This window comes from Lissotriton vulgaris, chromosome 1_1 (genome assembly GCF_964263255.1).
Source record: "Lissotriton vulgaris chromosome 1_1, aLisVul1.2, whole genome shotgun sequence".
Classification (NCBI taxonomy): Eukaryota; Metazoa; Chordata; class Amphibia; order Caudata; family Salamandridae; genus Lissotriton; species Lissotriton vulgaris.
In genome coordinates, this window is record NC_141685.1 from 265,631,735 (window position 1) to 265,651,480 (window position 19,746).

Genomic DNA, 19,746 nt, shown 5'->3' on the forward strand with positions numbered 1-19,746 from the left:
CTTGCAATATTATATAGCGCGAACTCGACAACATGGCATGAGCACAATTTACATTACAGAAGAACACATTAATTTGTGGTAGGCACGGGGAGACAAAGCGATTTGCCTGGAATCACAGGATGTTGAGCCGAGATTCTAACGTAGCTCCCCATCTCTAAAGTTCGCAATTCTAGAACTTGTGGTGGGAGGTGTGTCTAAAAGTGAATGTCGGAGCTGGGCATCAATGAGAGAGACTTGTGCATTTTTCCAATTGGTGGTGAAAAAATATGCGTATGTTGCTGGAGATGTGGGCCGCCGTGCCACCAATGTACTTACGGGGGAGGGTAAACACCCATTATTCCGCAAATTTCTTTCCGCATACCATCACTCTGCATACTTTCAATACGAAAGTACCATGACTCCGAAATGCCATTATAACGCATGGCATAACATTTTATATGCTTTTACCACGCATACATTTACAACAAAATTCGTTTTAAATGCATGAATGGTAAAAGCATGTTTTTAAAAATGTTTGGATAAGGCAAGTATGGGTATAGGGGTATATGTTTTGGGGTACTGAGGTATATGTTTTGGGGTGTTTGGGTATTTTAATGGTTCAGATATAGTTTTGGGTTATGGGGTACAGGGGTATTTTTAGGGTTCAGAGCTAGGTTTGGGTTTTGGGGTATAGGGGTATTTTTAGGGTTCAGGGGTAGGTTTGGGTTTTGGGGTACATGGGTATTTTAAGGGTTCAGGGCTAGGTTTGGGTTTTGGAGTACAGGGGTATTTTTAGGGTTCAGGGCTAGGTTTGGGTTTTGGGATACAGGGGTATTTTAGGATTCTGGGCTAGGTTTGGGTTTTGGGGTACAGGGGTATTTTTAGGGTTCAGGGGTAGGTTTGGGTTTTGGGGTACAAGGGTATTTTAAGGGTTATGGGCTAGGTTTGGGTTTTGGGGTACAGGGGTATTTTAGGGTGCAGGGGTAGGTTTGGGTTTTGGGGTACAGGGTTATTTTTAGGGTTCAGGGGTATGTTTGGGTTTTGAGGTACAGGGGTATTTATAGGGTTCAGGGCTAGGTTTTGGTTTTGGGGTACAGGGGTATTTTTAGGCTTTAGGGATAGGTTTGGGTTTTGGGGTACAGGGTAGATTTATAGGGTTAAGATGGGCTAGTGTTTAAGGGTTTTGGGGTATTTTATAGAGTAATGGTGGGTTATGATTATGGGGTACAGGGGTATTTAAAGTAGGGGTGGGCGGAATTGGCGCGAACTTGGTACAATAAATCCGCAATATTTTGTTCCGTCAGATTTCCAATTATTAAAACAGAAACCTCATATATTCAAGGTAAAATAACAAGTATTTCTACATGCTAAAATGCATATAGTCATTTCACAAAAGTGAAATTAGCTTCCAGCAAGCAGTGAGAGAGGTGATGATTTTGAGATCAAGCCCCTGCAAACCATTATGGGACAATATTAGCAGCGGGAAGTGAATATTATAGTATCCAAATAATTCTACAAAGAGCTGCAGTCCCCAGTTGTCCCCAAGAGGCAAATGCAATAGCATTTAAATATTATACATCAAGCTGCAGTTCACCTCATGGTCCCTAGATGTCCCTAATGAGGCAAATGCAATAGCATTTAAAATATTACACATCAAGCTGCAGTTCACCTCATGTCCCTAGATGTCCCTGATGATGCAAATGCAATAGCATTTAAAATATTATATATCAAGCTGCAGTTCACCTCGCCGTCCCTAGATGTCCCTGATGAGGCAAATGCAATAGCATTTAAAATATTATACATCAAGTTGCAGTTCACCTCGTCGTCCCAAGATGTCCCTGATGAGTAAAATTCAAAAACATTGAAACCCTTTCATGAATGCAAAAAATTATGCTAAGCTTATCCCATAATGCTTTGCAGGGCCTTTTAGTTGTATTTTTGCCCATAACTGTGCTTGGGGTGGTTCTAAGAGAATGGGACCTCCACTGAATTACTATTTAAAGGGAGCAGGAATAAATAGAACCTGGGAAAAGTCAGCGATATTCATGCATTAGCGAGCTAATGCTCTTAGCCATGTTATCCACCTCCCATTGGATAACATGGCTAAGAACTGCTCAGGGGCAGGTGTTAGCTTTTGGAGATATTCGCGCTTAGCGTGAATATCTCCAATAGTTGGTAATAGGAGATAGTGATGTTAGCGACTGTTTCCAGTCGCTAACATCTTGGCACGCCCACTTTGCACGTCATTAGTGATAAATGTCACTGACATGCAGAGCGGGGCCCAAGATGGTCGCTATCTCCTACTAGCTGTCGCTAACTGGTGTTGGGGACAATCTGCCACTACAACGCAGGCACTCTTGCACCATTATGCAAGAGTGTCTGCGTTGGCGCCAGGCAGCTAAAATTAGTGCCAGTGTAGGGGGTCCATAGTATTGAGGATGACTTCTGATACGTCTGTAAAGTTGTGTGAATGCACTTACTACTTTTGGTATTCACAGAATGAACTTACTCATTTCGGTATTCACAGAAGTTAGAACTCCTAACTTTAGGACTCCTAAATGCCTTCTGTGAATACCGAAAGTCTTAAAATTAGGATTTTCTCAATTTAGTAGTAGTAAAGTTAGGACTCCTAACTTTAGGACTCCTAAATGCCTTCTGTGAATACCGAAAGTCCTAAAATTACGATTTTTCTCAATTTAGTAGTAGTAAAGTTAGGACTACTAACTTTAGGACTCCTGAATGCCTTCTGTGAATACCGAAAGTCTTAAAATTAGGATTTTTCTCAATTTAGTAGTAGTAAAGTTAGGACTCCTAACACCTGAGCGTTCCACAGGCCATGACGAGCTAAGCTCTATTTGCCCCTTAGTGTGTCAGATACGCCCAGATGTGGTTCAGTGCACACTATGACACTGACAATAAGCTATACCCGTCTGATTATTGGTACTAAGGATGTCTTGGTGTTCTTGTATTCTGATTCAGGGATGACCTGACCTGGCAGTTCAGGCTGCATTGTTCCTACTGGAGTAAGATTAAGACTGATTTGCATATGGTTGTGTCCAACCAGAAGTTGCACGGTGTGCAAAATACTGATGAATTGGGCTGTGACATGAGAACCTACAAGTGGCTGATATTAATTCAAGCACTCCATCTATCACTTTTTTTGTATTCGTCAGTGCCGCACCCTAAGTGGGTCGGGTATGCCTAGATAATGGTCCCATACACACTGCACCTCTGCAGGGAGGACCTTGAAAGGAAGTTTGGCCTGGACTGTGCCAATTGGACACGGTCAAGAGTGATTTGCATATGGCTGGTATAATCTTAGGTGGCATGTGTACAAAACAGTGGTGGACTGGAATGTGGCCTGAGTAATTACCAGTTGCTGAGATTAATTCAAGCATTTCATCCCTCTCTTTTTGTTATACTTCAGAATGGTATCTTGAGTAGGACGGGTATGCACAGACAACCAAGCTCTTCCAGCCTGATCCCCTAATAGATGTGAAACTGGTCTTGGGTTGGTTGTGCTCTAGTTCAGAGAGGACCAGGCTTGGCAGTTTGGGCTAGACTGTTCCAATTGTATCAGGGTCAGATCTGATTTGCTAATGGCTAGGTCTAAACTGTAGTGGCATGGAATGCAAAATAGCAATGGACTGAAATGCTACCAGAGTAATTACTAGTAGCTGAGATTAATGTAAGCATTTTATCTATCACTATTCTGGTATACTTCAGTGTGACACCCTAAGGCCCTCATTTGGATGCCGAGCGGACTGCCAACAACAGCCTGACAGTGGCGGTACGACCGGCTGACAGCCCTTTGGTCTGACTGCTGGATTATGATACCGGTGGTCAGACAAGTTGCTATTGAGGGGAAGACAGCTGCCTCCACAAGGATCTAGGATCCCATCAGGGCTGTGGTCGGACTCAAATCCCTACAATGGGGGCAGGGCCAGGGCAAGCACCACCATTGGGATTACGATGTCCATTTCCCTCAGTCTTTTCATGGGTACGCCACCGCCATAAAAAGGATGTTGGGAAGGGAATTTGAATGCCACAAACAGGGGCCTTGTCCCTCAAGGACCACTGCAAAGTGGTCCAGAGGGCACATGTAGTGCCCCCACACACATCCATGCACCATGTGTCATGCACCACAAGGTGTATGGCACACGGTGCATAAATAATCTCAAAGTACCCTCTATTATTTATTTATTTATTTAGAGGTTTTATATAGCGCTGGCTGGACCCAGGGGTATCAGAGCGCTTTACATCTTTGAGATAAGAAGGTCAGTAAGACATGGGTCATACATAGCATTAATGAGTATAAATAACATATAAGTCTCCGCCAGACATATTTCAAAATGATAAATATGGGAAATAAGAACACTGAAAAGTGGGAGAGTCAATTTAAATTCATCTGTACTTCATTTTTTTTTTTTTAGATTTTTTTTGCGCTTAGCGCGAATATCTCCAATAGTTGGTAACAGGAGATAGCGATGTTAGTGACTGTTTCCAGTCGCTAACATCTTGGCACGCCCACTTTGCATGTCATTAGTGATAAATGTCACTGACATGCAAAGCGGGGCCCAAGATGGTCGCTATCTCCTACTAGCTGTTGCTAACTGGTGTTGGGGACAATCTGCCACTACAACACAGGCACTCTTGCACCATTAAGCAAGAGTGTCTGCGTTGGCGCTAGGCAGCTAAAATTAGTGCCAGTGTAGGGGGTCCATAGTATTGAGGATGAATTCTGATACGTCTGGCCAAAAGCTGTGTTATGCCGTAGAGGAACACTGAATTTTGCACTGCTTGGATCTGTGATTCTGCAGCAACTTGTTTTGCGCATGGAGTACTATTTTAGTCAATTTAAATTCACCTGTACTTCATTTTTTTTTTTTTTAAAGATATTTTTTATTGAAGTTCTTGCAACATAAAACACAGTAAAATAAAGAAGGGAAACCATTCCATACAGAAAGAACAGAAACGTAGTATATGTACAACCAGTTCAGATCATAAACAGATTATCATCCCAAATAATTATTATAGTTGGCCAAAATTCATTCAAGATACGCATCCTCTAAGTTACATGTAATTACTCAAAATAATATTGCCAAATTTTATCAAACTTTTTCATTCTCCCGTTTCTAAAGGCATAAACAGAGTCACTCTCTCTAACATTTTTAATTTTTTGTAACCAGGCATGAAAGGAGGGAACTAGCGATGTTTTCCAATTCTGTAAGATCAGCGACCTTGCTACTGCCATTATAATAAACAACAATTTCACCATTGAATCTGAAGGTTCAAGATCCGTATCATAACCATACAGCATTAATCTAATATTATAAGTCACCTTGATGTCACGATGAATTTGTAAAAACAGAAAGATCTCGTTCCAAAATGGTACAATTTTAGGACAGTGAACAATAATATGAGACCAATTCGCTAAACTACAGTGTTGACACCAAAAGCAATTAGCAGAGGTGTTGCTGTACATTTTGGCAGTGGCAGCGGGAGTGTAGTATAAAAGCCATTTAGAAAAAAATATCATTCTTCTCCAGTTTGAACCACGCAAAACTTCAAAATTCAGTCTATTTAGTTTGTTCCAAGTAATGACTGAAAGAACATGATTTTCTTGATCATGCCATTTTTTAATGGCCTTCAGACTCCAGTCCTGCGCGGTTTGCTGAATTAAACAACGTTTCCATTCCCCTGGTTTCCTAGTCCGCACTGTCAAAAACAGATCCTCCCATAATTGATTCGGGGAGCAAATCTCTAATGGGTCTAATTGTCTCAGAAATTTATAAATCGCATTATACGATCCCGTTAACAAAAAGTTACCCCTAATTAGATATTGCATTTCTTCGGGGTTAATCCAATTCCCCTCTTTTAAGAAATCTGATAATGAATTGAACCCGGCATGATTCCAAAGTTTTATATTATCTAACCCTAAATTAGTCCCTATATACAAAAAGACATACATTATGGGGGATCTGAAATTAAACTCAGGGAGAGAATATCTTCCGATAATATTATCCCGGCGTTTAAAAAAACAATTCATTATCTTATAACGAGTAAGCTTTGGGGATTTAGGAATTTGTAAAGGAGAAGGAATTTGAGCCTCGAGACATATTTGATCATAAAAAAAATTAAAATAAGTTTGGCTTAGGGGAACCACTTTTAAATCGATCTATATATTGTGAAAAGTATGCACAATAATAGTCTCTAACATTGGGTACGTCTGTAAAGTTGTGTGGAATTTGGCAACAGTTTTCAACAGTACATGAGCATCATATGCAGGACTATACATCCTGGCCAAAAGCTGTGTTATGCCGTAGAGGAACACTGGGGCATATTATCAAGGGGGTTTATCTCCGCTTTTTTGGCTTTAAAAGCCAAGAAAGCGGAGATAAAATTATCTCCCTATTACCAAGCTGTCGCTAACACCAGTTAGTGACAGCTAAAAGGAGATAGCGACCATCTTGGGCCACGCTTTGCATGTCAGTGATATTTATCACTAATGACATGCAAAGTGGGCGTGCCAAGATGTTAGCGACTGGAAACAGTCCCTAACATCGCTATCTCCTAATACCAACTTTTGGAGATATTCGCGCTAAGCGCGAATATCTCCAAAAGCTAACACCTGCCCTGAGCAGTTCTTAGCCATGTTATCCAATGGGAGGTGGATAACATGGCTAAGAGCATTTGCTCCATAATGCATGAATATCGCTGACTATTCAGCGATATTCATGCATTGCGGCCGTTTTTTATCGCATTTGCGATAAACCTTGCTAATAGCAAGGTTTATCTGCGATAAAAATCGCCGATGTGCGGCGATAATTTTTGTCTCTAAACAAGTTAGAGACAAAAATTATCGCTAGTTGTTGGTAATATGCCCCACTGAATTTTGCACTGCCTGGATCTGTGATTCTGCACCAACTTGTTTTGCGCATGGAGTACTATATTAGTCAATTTAAATTCACCTGTACTTCATGTGGCACTGTTGAACCAATAACAAAGCTAGAAGATTCTGCAAAGAACGAGATCCGATCCTCAAATATAGCAAGCAATAGAAAAGCATAAAAGTATGGCACTGGCTGCCAGACTTTCGGCTCTGTCAATGCTTGTTTTGTTTCATCATTGCTTTTGTAAAGCTTTATTGTCAAGAGAGCTGCCATGGTGTCACAAATATAAAACAAGCATTTGCATTGCAATAGGTCTCACATTAGGAAAGTGTGAGCTATTGGTATTGTAAATGACAAATGTTTTTAATATGTGTTGGCTTTGAAAATGTATAAATTAATAGCACTGTTATTCACAAAGCCAATAGCTTACACTTTCCTAATGAGATTCCTGTTGGCTATGGCAATGCTTGTTGGTAGCAAGCAAGGACAGTGCTGTTGTGGTGCTGAGTGATGATGTGGTTGGGCTGAGTGATGTGGTGGTGTATTAGAGTGATGTGGTGGTGTCCCAGAGTGATGTGGTGGTGCCCCTGAGTGATGTGGTAGTGTCCCCGAGTGATGTGGTGGTGCCCCTGGGTGATGTGGTGGTGTTCCTGAGTGATGTGGTGGTGTTCCTGAGTGATGTGGTGGCGTTCCTGAGTGTTGTAGTGGTGTCCCAGAGTGATGTGGTGGTGTTCAGGAGGTGCATAGTCAGCACAGTCTGCAAGGGATCAACATGTCTAGAGGCAAAGCATAGCGGATGTAGCATTGCAGCTAGCAAGTCAAGTGTTTTCAAGCTGAGTGTCCCTAGAGAGATGGCAACACAGCAACAGCATTTGAGGAGCAAGGCTACTGAAAAGAAGCACGGCAGGCTTTCACTTTCGTCCAGAAACAAGCTCTCGGCATTGCTGTGGCGGGGGTGTGCGGGGGAGCGGTAGCCTTTGAATTCTGATGCCGAGGCACAGACAAATGGTGGTGCACGATGTGCACACGGGGGCGTTGAAGCGGCAGCCTTTGAAGTCTGATGCCGAAGCACAGACAAATGGCGGTGTATTATTTGGCTGGCGATGGCGTGCACGCGCATAGATCACATGAACTGTATGCGATCCGCAGCGTTTTGGTAGACTTTTCTTTTCCGCTTACTGTAATCTCGCCGGAGCAATGCGCAAGACCTAACAAATGCCTAAAAGCAGAGAAAAGTAAGGTCTCGAAAAGAAGAAATCACGGGATACTTCCCATTGTGACGAAACACGTGTTGGCTGGTTGTCCTTTTGCGATTGAGATTCAACTATAAACAATTACTAATTGAGTGGACTTTAAATGACATCTCTTCCAATGCTCAGAACATCAACAAACATTGTTTTCACTCTACAAACGTGTGCCCAGGACTTGGCTTTTCAGTAATATATGTAATATACTGCCTTCTGCGGGTTTTCAACCCACACACATACGGGGATTATAGGGTAATTCCTCCGACCTGGTAGCACCGTGTCACACCCACACCACAAATACCATACGCACATACAGGAAGGCGCCATACTTCCTGGCACATCCAAAACCCTACTTTCAGGCAATATTACTTACATTATTTAACTTACTAAAATCATAAGGTCTTGGCTAAAGCCAGTCCTAAACAAGCATTAGCAAAGCCAAGTGGCCTGGCCCTACTATAGTGCATGGATCCTGATTGCTGGAGGCACGGTCCCGATCCATGTTGTGATTGACGAACAAGAGCAAGGGCTGCATGTGGTTTTGTTCTGATGAGCATGAACATTCAAGAAATCAAGCAGCGCTGTGGAAGCCTGGGTTGGACCCACCCTGAGACATCTCATGTCCTAGCTTCTTTAGAGCCAAAGTTATCAAACACAAGGTGCTCACTGTCAAGTAAGATGATACTCACAGAATTACTTAGCAAGATAAACTAACAGATCGCTAATGTTTTCAGGATGGGGTCACCTGGAAGGGTTTGGACTGAGTCTTAGGACTTGATCACAATCTTGGGGGACAGGGTTACTCCATCACAACGGTAACGGACATCCAGTCCACCCAAATATCAATCCTATTATATTCTATGGGATTTATATTTCACAGCAGATGCTTGGAACACAGCAAATTCCCAAACATCTGCCTTTCACTAGTGCTGTCTATGGGCCCGATTCACAGAATGAACTTAAGACTCAATCCTAAACTTACTACTGATTTGGTATTCACAGAATGAACGTACTACTTTTGGCATTCACAGAATGCACTTACTACTTTTGGCATTCACAGAATGCACTTACTACTTTTGGCATTCACAGAATGAACTTACTACTTTTGGCATTCACAGAATGCACTTACTACTTTTGGCATTCACAGAATGCACTTACTACTTTTGGCATTCACAGAATGCACTTACTACTTTTGGCATTCACAGAATGCACTTACTACTTTTGGCATTCACAGAATGAACTTACTACTTTTGGCATTCACAGAATGCACTTACTACTTTTGGCATTCACAGAATGCACTTACTACTTTTGGCATTCACAGAAAGAACTTACTACTTTTGGTATTCACAGAATGAACTTACTCATTTCAGTATTCACAGAAGTTAGGACTCCTAACTTTAGGACTCCTAAATGCCTTCTGTGAATACCGAAAGTCTTAAAATTAGGATTTTTCTCAATTTAGTAGTAGTATCGTTAGGACTACTAACTTTAGGACTCCTAAATGCCTTCTGTGAATACCGAAAGTCTTAAAATTAGAATTTTTCTCAATTTAGTAGTAGTGAAGTTAGGACTCCTAACTTTAGGACTCCTAAATGCCTTCTGTGAATCCCAAAGTCTTAAAATTAGGATTTTTCTCAATTTAGTAGTAGTAAAGTTAGTAGTCCTAACTTTACTACTACTAAATTGAGAAAAATCCTAATTTTAAGACTTTCGGTATTCACAGAAGGCATTTAGGAGTCCTAAAGTTAGGAGTCCTAACTACTGTGAATACCGAAATGAGTAAGTGCCTTCTGTGAATACCAAAACCGTAGTAAGTTTAGTATTGAGTCTTAAGTTCATTCTGTGAATCGGGCCCAGCGAGTCTGGCCCAGACAAAGTATCCTATTGCAGACACTGAGTAATGCACTACTTCTCATTGCTGAGCCTTTTGAAAAGGAATGGTCGTTCCTTATCAGATGTTGTGGACAGCGTTGGTCTCTTCCTACACTTCACAAAGAGCATATCCAATAACCATCACTTTGCAGTGACAAATGAAAAACTTGCTTTTACTTGAAATGTATACAAATCATCAGTCCTGCCATCTTAAGTATCAGTGACAATGAGGTCATACCCACATCGCAGGTATCGTAGATTTATCGTGGTGATAACACTTTGGTGGGGCCATGTTGAAATGAGGGTGCTGCCAACAAGCCTTTCCCTGACGAAGAGAACACGTCTACGACTATTCTTATTGGAAGGTAAAGTTGACTTTGATTATTGGATTGGACAACCATGGTTCCAATCCAAAGCACCCTACTGCTGCCACAGTATCTGGTGTGAGTTCCTCACTGGAAAGCATGGAGAGAAGTGTTCCAATTTGTGAATTATGCTTGTAGGCCTCAAAGAAGTTATCCACTGAGTCAAGCTTAACTGGAGTCTGCGAAGAAAAGAATAAATGCTGAAACTGAATCAGCAGCTATTTGGCTTCATCGAGACATGCAGACAGTTAAAAAGAGAAAAGTATTTCTTTGTAAGGAGGCAATGAAAGAAATGTTCTCATTCTTTTGAGGTAGGACAGACCTTGCATCATTTGTGCAACCTAACTATGTCTGAAAGCTCCAACAAAAGCTGTCCATTAATACTCACATCCTGGTCTGCGTTTATTTCTACTGCACATATATTGCACTTGAGTGGTAACTGTGTGGGTATCCCAGTCACCAGGCACCTTGGAGCCAAGACTGAGAAGGTTCAAGCTTATCCTACAATTGCCTAGATACCTGTAGCTAAAAGAAGCCTCTATGTCATGAGATGTGTGAACTGTGTGTGGAGAGCATAATGAGAGGATGGGACACTAGTCTGGGCTGTTGGAGGCCCCCAATGCTTGAGCAGCATTGGAGACTTTGATCTTGCACTACCCATCAGGTGCAGAGGGATGCTGAACCTTCATCACCCACGTGCCAATAGCATCGGGCCTGAGTAGATTTTTAGACCGGCAGGGGATGACTCCCCTTTGACAATGCCATACAACACAAATAGGCCCCTGGGTCTGGTGAAGGATGGCAGAGGAGTGTCCCTTTTATAAGATGGTTTTCCCCACCCACCCATAGGTGTCATGCTTCATCATAGGATAACCTCCTTGCAATGTAAACCTGGCGACAAAGTGGGCTACAACCCCCTCTCTGAGAGTGAGGAGCTCAGGGATGTTTTCAGTGTAGGATTAGAGGTATACGAAAACCTGTAAATGAGCAGGGTGTGGTGAGGGGACGTGAAGGGGTTTGCGGAAAGTGTGTGTGAGCTAAAACTAACTCTGAGGATACCAAAAACCTTTTTTGTGGCATCCCAGGGTTAGGGTTAAGAGGAAAACCAATAGCAGGAGTGGATTAAACCAGTCATAGTTTTGCAATGGTCGACATGTTTTCAGCCTCATACCCTCCATAGAGGTGTAGCGGCTTTCTTCAGGACCAATAGTGAGAAGTATGCCTTCCAGTACATTGCAGAGACATACACATCCATCAAAAGATATACTAGACCAGTGGTTGGAGTGGACCGCCTCTCAGTCAGACTCCCACCGGTAAGTGTGTTACCTAAAGGAAATAACTTTATTAAAGAATCACATAAGAAATTCATGCAATGCACTCGCTCTATCAATTATTTTTGAGGAAAAGGTTAAGCAAACACTATGGGGGTCATTTACAAGTCACTTGCATCGCCAGTCTCACACTTTTTTCCCATATTAAAAGTGACGCACAGGCAGCGCAAACAGCTTGTAAATAAGCCCCTAGATCTTTATACTAGTTGAGTACTATCAACCATCGAGTTCATTAGATCAGTGACATCAGCTATCTTGTAGTCCGGAACGCGATCGGCAGGAGCGGACTCGGGCTACATGCTCAGCCATCAGGACTAAAAGCACCTCGCTTCCTCTTTGGAAAGTAAGTGTTAAATATTCACTCCACTACAAACCCAAACATGCAACTAACAAACATTAAAATGTATAATGCCAATAGCTTTACCTTTTACAAATGCAAGACCTATTGCATTACAAAGGCTTGTTTTTAATTTGTGAGTAATTTACAGGCGATTACAAGGACATGAAATCGCATACACCACATTATTTGTATTGCAATTAGTGAGGCATCTGAGAGTGATACTAATGATACCATCACTGAATGTTTTAGTTTATGTGGCAAAGGGGCAGACACTGCAGCTGTCACATTTGTAATGTCCAGTTCTATGTGGTGCAGACCCCAAACATCAGGGGGGCTGTGTGGGTTATTACAGGAGGAGGGGTTGTAGCCTGAATGAAGTGATCTTTCAGATGTTTCCCTTTTTTTGTAAGCAAACATAGAAGGATCAAGAGTAAGATCCCCTGGTATCAGTACATTCCATTGTTTCATTATACATTTGTTGAAAGCTTTGTTGATAGCTCACCCGGTCCTGTCCCAATTGGTTCAGGGAGGACCTAACCTGGCAGATCGGGCTGATCTATTCCTATTGGAGCAGGGTCAAGAGTGATTTGCATATGGCTGGATCTATACTGATGTGGCACTATGTGAAAAATAATGGTGAACTGGGATAAGAACTGAGGTATTAGCAGAAGCTAAGCTTAATTGAAGCATTACATCCATCAATTTTTGTATGCTTCAGTGCAACACACAAAGGGGCATATTAGCAAGAACCTCGTTAAAATGATCGCCGTTTTAGCAGCAGGAAACTGCCGCTAACACGGCGATAGTGGACTTGCTAATATGCGTTATAGAATTCCAATAGAAGCCCAGGTTAGATGTCTTGCACATCTAACCTGGGCTTCTATTGGAATTCTATAACGCATATTAGAAAGCCCATTATCGCCGTTTTAGCAGCAGTTTCCTGCCGCTAAAACGGCGATCATTTTAACAAGGTTCATGCTAATTTGCCCCTTAGTGTGTCAGATACGCCCAGATGTGGGTTCAGTTGACACTATGACACTGACAATAAGCTATACCCGTCTGATTATTGGTACTAAGGATGTCTTGGTGTTCTTGTATTCTGATTCAGGGATGACCTGACCTGGCAGTTCAGGCTGCATTGTTCCTACTGTAGTAAGATTAAGACTGATTTGCTTATGGTTGTGTCCAACCAGAAGTTGCACGGTGTGCAAAATACTGATGACTTGGGCTGTGACATGAGAACCTACAAGTGGCTGATATTAATTCAAGCACTCCATCTATCACTTTTTTGTATTCGTCAGTGCCGCACCCTAAGTGGGTCGGGTATGCCTAGATAATGGTCCCATACACACTGCACCTCTGCAGGGAGGACCTTGAAAGGAAGTTTGGCCTGGACTGTGCCAATTGGACAGGGTCAAGAGTGATTTGCATATGGCTGGTATAATCTTAGGTGGCATGTGTGCAAAACAGTGGTGGACTGGAATGTGGCCTGAGTAATTACCAGTTGCTGAGATTAATTCAAGCATTTCATCCATCTCTTTTTGTTATACTTCAGAGTGATATCTTGAGGAGGACGGGTATGCACAGACAACCAAGCTATTCCAGCCTGATCCCCTAATAGATGTGAAACTGGTCTTGGGTTGGTTGTGCTCTAGTTCAGAGAGGACCAGGCTTGGCAGTTTGGGCTAGACTTTTCCAATTGTATCAGGGTCAAATCTGATTTGCTAATGGCTAAACTGTAGTGGCATGGAATGCAAAATAGCAATGGACTGAAATGCTGCCAGAGTAATTACTAGTAGCTGAGATTAATGTAAGCATTTTATCTATCACTTTTCTTGTATACTTCAGTGTGGCACCCTAAGGGCCTCATTTGGATGCCGAGCGGACTGCCAACAACAGCCTGACAGTGGCGGTCCGACCGGCTGACAGCCCTTTGGTCTGACTGCTGGATTATGATACCGGTGGTCAGACAAGTTGCTATTGAGGGGAAGACAGCTACCTCCACAAGGATCTATGATCCCATCAGGGCTGTGGTCGGACTCAAATCCCTACAATGGGGGCAGGGCCAGGGCAAGCACCACCATTGGGATTACGATGTCCATTTCCCACAGTCTTTTCATGGGCATGCCACCGCCATAAAAAGGATGTTGGGAAGGGAATTTAGATGCCACAAACAGGGACCTTGTCCCTCAAGGACCACTGCAAAGTGGTCCAGAGGGCACATGTAGTGCCCCCACACACATCCATCCACCATGTGTCATGCACCACAAGGTGTATGGCACACAGTGCATAAATAATCTCAAAGTGCCCTCTAACACAGTTGCTTGTGCTGCGTCCCTATTCCTGGTCCGCAACACAAGCTGCCGTGTAAGAGAGCACTTATCCGATTGACACCATACTGGTCAATTCGTAATCAGGCGGTCGGACCGCAGTTTGCCTGTCAGGCAGTCCCTGGACCACTCTGATGGCAGCCAGCAGTATGACCGTCCAGCATCTAAATGATGCCCTACATGTGATTGGTATGCCCAGATGTTGGTCCCGTTCACACTACACTACTGGAAACATGCTATATTCGACTGACAAGCTCTATAAAGAGCAAAACTGGTCTTGGGCTGCTTGTGTTCTGGTTCAGATAGAAACTAGCCTGGCAGTTCAGACTGGACTGCTCCCACTGGAGCAGGGTCAAGACTGATTTCCATATGGCTGGGTCCGAGACAGTGGTGGCGTGGTGTCCAAAATAACAACTGGGATGTGGCTGGAGTTTAATGTTTAAAATGTTTAAAATACATTTTTAAATCCATCTATACTACTATTATAAAGAGAGAACTTGCACCTTTTGGCCAGGTAAACTCGGGAACCACAGCACCAATCACAACACCCAATACAGCGTTGGAAAGGGCAGTTGCAGCAGAAGGACATAGGCTATGCAGACGCCCACCATATACATTTAAAATGTAAAAGAACCGTGCCAGCAAAGTAGTCCCTTGTGGGCATGTCTGCATTGTGCTGTGGGTGTGTGCTGGGGGCGTGACAATAGCTGGGGGCATTCCGTCACGAGTGTTGTTTTTTCTTCCCAGGTTCTATACATTCCTGCTCCCTTTAAATAGTAATTTAGTGGAGGTCCCATTCTCTTAGAACCACCCCAAGCACAGTTATGGGCAAAAATACAACTAAAAGGCCCTGCAAAGCATTATGGGATAAGCTTAGCATAATTTTTAGCATTCATGAAAGGGTTTCAATGTTTTTGAATTTTACTCATCAGGGACATCTTGGGACGAGGAGGTGAACTGCAGCTTGATGTATAATATTTTAAATGCTATTGCATTTGCCTCATCAGGGACATTTAGGGACGGCGAGGTGAACTGCAGCTTGATATATAATATTTTAAATGCTATTGCATTTGCATCATCAGGGACATCTAGGGACAAGAGGTGAACTGCAGCTTGATGTGTAATATTTTAAATGCTATTGCATTTGCCTCATCAGGGACATCTAGGGACCATGAGGTGAACTGCAGCTTGATGTATAATATTTTAAATGCTATTGCATTTGCCTCTTGGGGACAACTGGAGAGAACGAGGTGAACTGCAGCTCTTTGTAGAATTATTTGGATATTATAATATTCACTTCCCACTGCTAATCATGTCCCATAATGGTTTGCAGGGGCTTGATCTCAAAATCATCACCTCTCTCACTGCTTGCTGGAAGCTAATTTCACTTTTATGAAATGACTCTATGCATTTTAGCATGTAGAAATACTTGTTATTTTACCTTGAATATATGAGGTTTCTGTTTTAATAATTGGAAATCTGACGGAACGAAATATTGCGGATTTATTGTACCAAGTTCGTGCCAATTCCGCCCACCCCTACTTTAAATACCCCTGCACCCCATAATCATAACCAACCCTTACTCTATAAAATACCCCGACACCCTTAAACACTAACCCATCTTAACCCTATAAATCTACCCTGTACCCCAAAACCCAAACCTATCCCTAAACCCTAAAAATACCCCTGTACCCCAAAACCAAAACCTAGCCCTGCACCCTATAAATACCCCTGTAACTCAAAACCCAAACATACCCCTGAACCCTAAAAATACCCCTGTACCCCAAAACCCAAACCTACCCCTGAACCCTAAAATACCCCTGTACCCCAAAACCCAAACCTTGCCCATAACCCTTAAAATACCCCTGTACCCCAAAACCCAAACCTACCCCTGAACCCTAAAAATACCCCTGTACCCCAAAACCCAAACCTAGCCCAGAACCCTAAAATACTACTGTATCCCAGAACCCAAACCTAGCCCTGAACCCTAAAAATACCCCTGTAGCCCAAAGCCCAAACCTAGCCCTGAACCCTTAAAATACCCCTGTACCCCAAAACCCAAACCTACCCCTGAACCCTAAAAATACCCCTATACCCCAAAACCCAAACCTAGCCCCGAACCCTAAAAATACCCCTGTACCCCATAACCCAAAACTATATCTGAACCATTAAAATACCCAAACACCCCCAAAACATATACCTCGGTACCCCAAAACATATACCCCTATATCCATACTTGCCTTATCCAAACATTTTTAAAAAACATGCTTTTACCATTCATGCATTTACAATGTAATTCGTTGTAAATATATGCATGGTAAAAGCATAAAAAATGTAATGCCATGCGTTATAATGGCATTGCGGAGTCATGGTACTTTCATAATGAAAGAAAGTTGCCGAATAATGGGTGTTTATCCTCACCCGGTAAGTACATTGGTGGCACGGCGGCCCACATCTCCAGCAACATACTCATATTTTTTCACCACCGATTTGAAAAATGCACAGGTCTCTCTCATTGATGGCCAGCACCGACATACACTTTTAGACACACCTCCCGCCACAAGTTCTAGAATTGCGAACTTTAGAGCTGGGGAGCTACGTTCGAATCTCAGCATCAGGTCAACATCCTGTGATTCCAGGCAAATTGCTTTGTCTCCCCGTGCCTACCACAAATGAATGTGTTCTTCTGTAATGTAAATTGTGCTCATGCCATGTTGTCGAATTCGCGCTATATAATATTGCAAAGAAAATAAAGTCGGGAAACTGGAGTTCACACACTACTGAATGCGCACTCTTAAGTGCATCTGCAGTGCACTGTGAATCGGAGCGTTTCACAGGCCTGTCACAGTTAAGAAATGCTATCAAAACGAAATCCTACAAAACAATATACTACTGGCCAGCAGCAATTCATACCCGGACAACGTCGGGACGGGCTGCTTGTACTAATTTAATTAAGAGAGAGCCCAAACCTTTGAGGCGGGTAATCTCAGGAACCACAGCACCAATCACAACACCCAATACAGTGTTGGAAAGGGCAGTTGCAGCAGAAGGACATAGGCTATGCAGACGCCCATCATATAAATTTAAAAAGTAAAAGAACCATGCCAGAAAAGTAGTCCCTTGTGGGCGTGTCTGCGTTGTGCTGTGGGCTTGTGCTGGGGGGGAGGGGGGCGTGACAAATGCTGGGGGCGTGTGGTACATTCTGCACTTCGGGCTAGACTGTTCCCATGAGGCACAGGGTCAAGGCTGATTTGCATATGGCCATGTCTGAACTGGGGTGGTGTGGAGTGCAAAAAAACGATGTATTTAGGCCCAGATCTCTGTCCTGGGGTGAATGTATGACATTGTTCTGCATTCGGTCCATCAACTGTTGTTTTTGCATTTGTCACCCCGAGTTGCATGGGTATGCTCAGACGTGAGTCCCATGCTCTCCACACCACTGGAGTCAAGCTATCCTAGCTGAAGACAGCTGATAGCCAGAAAATAGTCTTAGGATGCTTGAGTCTGGTCCAGGAAAGACATGGCTTGGCAGTGCGGCCTGGAATGATTCAATGAGGCACAGGGTCAAGGCTGATTTGCATATGTTCATGTCTGAAAGGGGGTGGTGTTGAGTGCAAAAAAATGATGGATTTAGGCCCAGATCTCTTTATTGGGGTGAATGTATGACAATGTTCTGCATTCTGTCCATCAACTGTTGTTTTTACATTCTGCCCTTCATGCCATGTCTTAAATCGTGTGCGGGGCGCGCGTTGTGTCAAATATTTCATTGTTTTTTTTTTCTTAGGTTCTGTACATTCCAGCTCCGGGTTTCCACCCTGCTCCCTTTAATTACCCCTGCACCCCGTAATCAAAACCCACCCTTACTCCTTAAAATACCCCAACACCCTTAAACACTATCTTAACCCTATAAATATACCCTGTACCCCCAAACCTATATCTAAATCCTAAAAATACCCCTGTACCCCAAAAACCAAACCAACCCCTGAACCCTAAAATACCCCTGTACCCCAACACCCAAACCTAGCCCCGAACCCTTAAAATACCCCTGTACCCCAAAACCCAAACCTAGCTCTGAACCCTTAAAATACCCATGTACCCCAAAACCCAAAACTACCCCATAACCCTAAAAATACCCCTATACCCCAAAACCCAAATACCCCTGTACACCAAAACCCAAACCTAGCCCTGAACCCTTAAAATACCCCTGTAGCCCAAAACCCAAACCTAGCCCTGAACCCTAAAAATACCCCTGTACCCCAAAACCCAAACCTAGCCCTGAACCCTTAAAATACCCCTGTGCCCCAAAACCCAAACCTAGCCCTGAACCCTAAAAATACCCCTGTACCCCAAAACCCAAACCTAGCCCTGGACCCTTAAAATACCCCTGTACCCCAAAACCCAAAACTACCCCTGAACCCTAAAAATACCACTATACCCCAAAACCCAAACCTAGCCCTGAACCCTAAAAATACCCCTGTACCCCATAACCCAAAACTATATCTGAACCCTTAAAATACCCAAACACCCCAAAACATATACCTCAGTACCCCAAAACATATACACCTATACCCATACTTACCTTATCCAAACATTAAATTAAAAAAAACAAGCTTTTACCATTCATGCATTTACAACGAATTTCGTTGGAAATGTATGCGTGGTAAAAGCATATAAAATGTTATAATGGCATTGCGGAGTCATGGTACTTTCATAATGAAAGTATGCGGAGTGATAGTCTGCGGAAAGAAAGTTACGGAATAATGGGTTTTTACCCTCCCCCGGTAAGTACATTGGTGGCACGGCGGACCACATCTCCAGCAACATACTCATATTTTTACTCCACCGATTTGAAAAATGCACAGGTCTCTCTCATTGATGGCCAGCACCGACATACACTTTTAGACACACCTCCCGCCACAAGTTCTAGAATTGCGAACTTTAGAGCTGGGGAGCTACGTTCGAATCTCGGCATCAGGTCAACATCCTGTAATTCCAGGCAAATTGCTTTGTCTCCCCGTGCCTACCACAAATTAATGTGTTCTTCTGTAATGTAAATTGTGCTCATGCCATGTTGTCGAGTTTGCGCTATATAACATTGAAAGGAAAAATAAAGTAGGGAAACTCGAGTTCACACACTACTGAATGCGCACTCTTAAGTGCATCAGCAGTGCACTGTGAATCGGAGCGTTTCACAGGCCTGTCACAGATAAGAAATGCTATCAAAATGAAATCCTACAAAACAATATACTACTGGCCGGCAGCAATTCATACCCGGACAACGTCGGGACGGGCTGCTAGTACTAATATAATAAAGAGAGAGCCCAAACCTTTGAGGCGGGTAATCTCAGGAACCACAGCACCAATCACAACACCCAATACAGTGTTGGAA